Source organism: Pan paniscus, chromosome 2, assembly GCF_029289425.2.
Source record: "Pan paniscus chromosome 2, NHGRI_mPanPan1-v2.0_pri, whole genome shotgun sequence".
NCBI classification, from domain to species: Eukaryota; Metazoa; Chordata; class Mammalia; order Primates; family Hominidae; genus Pan; species Pan paniscus.
The window spans coordinates 139,378,410-139,382,044 of record NC_085926.1 but is presented as its reverse complement, the minus strand read 5'-3'; the positions used below and the strand labels follow the sequence as shown (position 1 = coordinate 139,382,044).

Genomic DNA, 3,635 nt, shown 5'->3' with positions numbered 1-3,635 from the left:
AAAACTATAGTAAACAAAACAGCATGGTACTGGTATAAAACCAGACACATAGACCAATGGAACACAGTAGAGAACCCAGAAATGAATCCATGTATTTACAGCCAATAAATTTTTGACAAAAGTACCAAGAACATTCAATGGAGAAATGACAGTCTCTTCAGTAAATGGTGCTGGGAAAACTGGATATTCATAGACAGAAAGATGAAACCCCTATCTCGGTCATCAGCAAAGCCTGAGTCCTGTCCTCTCGCTCTCCTCCCTGGACAGCATGAGCTTCACCACTTGGTCCACCTTCTCCACCAACTACTGGTCCCTGGGGTCTGTCCAGGCACCCAGCTACAGCACCTGGCTGGTCAGCAGCATGGCCAGTGTCTATGCAGCTGTTGGGGGGCTTTGGTTTCTGGATCTCTGTGTCCCACTCCATCAGCTTCCGGGGTGGCTTGGGGTCCAGGGGCCTGGCTGTGGGGATGGCCGGGGGTCTGGTAAGAATGGGAGGCATCTAAAATGAAAAGGAGACCGTGCAAAGCCTGAACAACCGCCTGGCCTCCTACCTGAAGACAGAGAACCAGAAGCTGGACAGCAAAATCCGGGAGCACCTGGAGAAGAAGGGACCCCAGATCAGAGACTGGGGCCATTACTTTAAGACCATCAAGGACCTGACGGCTCAGATCTTCGCAAATATTGTGGACAATGCTCCTGTGGTTCTTCAGATCAACAATGTCTGTCTTGCTGCTGATGACTTTCGAGTTAAGTATGAGACAGAGCTGGCCATGTGCCAGTCTGTGGAGAGCGACATCCATGAACTCCCCAAGGTCATTGCTGACACCAATGTTACTCAGCTGCAGCTGTAGACAGAGACCGAGGCTCTCAAGAAGGAGCTGCTCTTTATGAAGAAGAACCACAAAGAGGAAGTAAAAGGCCTACAAGCCCAGGTGGCCAGCTCTGGGTTGACCATGGAGGTAGATGCCCCCAAATCTCAGGTCCTCACCAAGATCATGGCAGATATCTGGGCCCAATATGACGAGCTGGCTCAGAAGAACCGAGAGAAGCTAGACAAGTACTGGTCTCAGCAGATTGAGGAGGGTACTACAGTAGTCACCACGCAGTCCGCTGAGATTAGAGCTGCTGAGATGATGCTCAGGGAGCTGAGACATAGAGTACAGTCCTTGGAGATCAACCTGGACTCAATGAGAAATCTGAAGCCCAGCTTGGAGAACAGCCTGAAGGAGGTGGAGGCCCGCTATGCCCTGCAGATGGAGCAGCTCAATGGGATCCTGCTGTATCTGGAGTCAGAGCTGGCACAGACCCGGGCAGAGGGGCAGTGTTAGGCCCAGGAGTATGAGGCCCTGCTGAACATCAAGGCCAAGCTGGAGGCTGAGAGCACCACCCACCGCCGCCTGCTGGAAGACAGCAAGGATGTCAATCTTGGTGATGCCCTGGACAGTAGCAACTCCTTGCAAACCATCCAAAAGACCACCATCTGCCAGATAGTGGATGGCAAAGTGGTGTCTGAGACCAATGACACCAAAGTTCTGAGACATTAAGACAGCAGAAGCAGGATGCCCTTTGGGGAGCAGGAGGCCAATAAAAAGTTCAGAGGTCAAAAAAAAAAAAAAGAAAAAAGAAAAAACAAACCCCTATTTCTCACCATATAGAAAAAACAAATCAAAATGGATTAAAAACTTAAATGTAAGACTTGAAACTACTAGAGGAAAACATTGGGAAAGTGCTTTATGACATTGGTCTGGGCAAATTTTTTTGGGTTAAAACCTCAAAAGCATAGACAACTAAAGCAAAAATAGGCAAATAAGATTGCATAAAGCTAAAAAGCTTCTGCATAGCAAAGGAAACAATCAACAAAGTGAAGAGACAATCTATAGATTGGGAAAAAATATTTGCAAACTATCCATTCAACAAGGGATTAACCAGAATATATAGGGAACTCAACTCAACAGCAAAAAACAAAACAAAGAAAACCAAGTAATACAATTTAAAAATGGGCAAATGAACTGAAGAGACATTTCTCAAAAGCAGACATACAAATGGCCAACAGGCATATAAAAAATGCTCAACATTACTAATTATCAGGAAAATGCAAATCAAAACCACAGTGAGATCTCATCTCATCCCAGTTAGAATGGCTATTATGAAAAACACAAAAAATAACAGATGCTGGTGAGGATGTGGAGAAAGGGGAACACTCATACACTGCAGATGGAAATATAAATCAGTACAGTCACTATGGAAAACAGTGTGGAGGTTCCTCAAAACACTGAGATCTAAAAATAGATCTATGATATGATCTAGCAATCCCACTGCTAGGTATGCATGCAAAAGAAAGGAAATCAGTATATTGAAGAGATATCTGCATACCTATGTTTATTGCAGCATTCTTCACAATAGCTAAGATATGAGATCAATTTAAGTGTCCATCAATGGATGTATGGATAAAGAAAATATGGTATATATACACAATGAAATACAACTCCGTCATAAAAAAGAATGAAATCCTGTCACTTGCAGCAGCATGGATGAAACGAGAGATTGCTATGTTAAGTGAAATAACTAGGTTAGAAAAGTGAAAAAAGACAAATACCGCATTCTGTCACTCACGTGCGGGATCTTAAAAAGTTGATCTCATGGAGGCGGAGAGTAGAGTGATGGTTGCCAGAGGCTGGGAAGGTCAGAGGATGAATAGAGGTTGGTTAATGGGTACAAAAATACAGTTAGATAGAAGGAATATGTTCTAGTGTTTGATGGCACAGGAGGATGACTAAGTTAACAATAATTTATCATATATTTCAAAATAACTAGAAGAGAAAATTTGAAATGTTCCCAACACAAAGAAATGATAAATGTTTGAGGTAATGGGTATTTTATTCACCATGATTTGATCATTACACATTGTATGCATGTATCAAAATATCACATGTACTCCATAAATATGTACAATTATTATGTATCAATTTAAAAGTTACTACTCACTAGAAGAAAGCTATCTTAAAGTTCTTAAGGAGCCTAAATAAAAGCCCAAATATCCAAAGCAATCCTAAACAAAAAGAACAAATCTGGAGGCATTACATTGCCTGATGTCAAATTATACTACAAGGCTATAGTAACTAAAACAGCATGGTACTGGTACAAAAATAGACACATTGATCAATGGTTCAGAATAGAGGACCCAGAAATAAAGTCACATACCTACAACCAACTGATTTTTGACAAAGTTGACAAAAATAAACAATAGGGAAAGGACACCCTTATTCAATAAATGGTTCTGGGAAAATTGGCTAGCCACCTGCAGAAGAAGGAAACTGGACCTCTATCTCTCATCACATACAAAAACTAATTCAAGATGGATTAAAGACCTAAATGTAAAGCCTGAAGCTATTAAAATCCTAGAAGAAAATCTAGGAAAAACACTTCTGAATATCAGCCTAGGTAAAGAATTTATGACAAAGACCTCAAAAGCAAACGCAATAAAAATGAAAACAGACAGATAGGATTTAATTAAGCTAAAATACTTCTGAAATAATCAACAGAATAAACAGACAACCTACAGAATGGTAGAAAATATTTGCAAATTATTCCTTCACCAAAGGACTAATATACAGAATCTACAAGGAACTCAAACA

General features: G+C 41.3%; 1 pseudogene; it reads left to right on the top strand.

Annotated features, from left to right (window-relative positions):
* The first annotated feature begins 238 nt into the window (after positions 1-238).
* Positions 239-2,562, top strand: LOC100981486 (keratin, type I cytoskeletal 18-like; annotated as a pseudogene).
* The last annotated feature ends 1,073 nt before the right edge of the window (positions 2,563-3,635 follow it).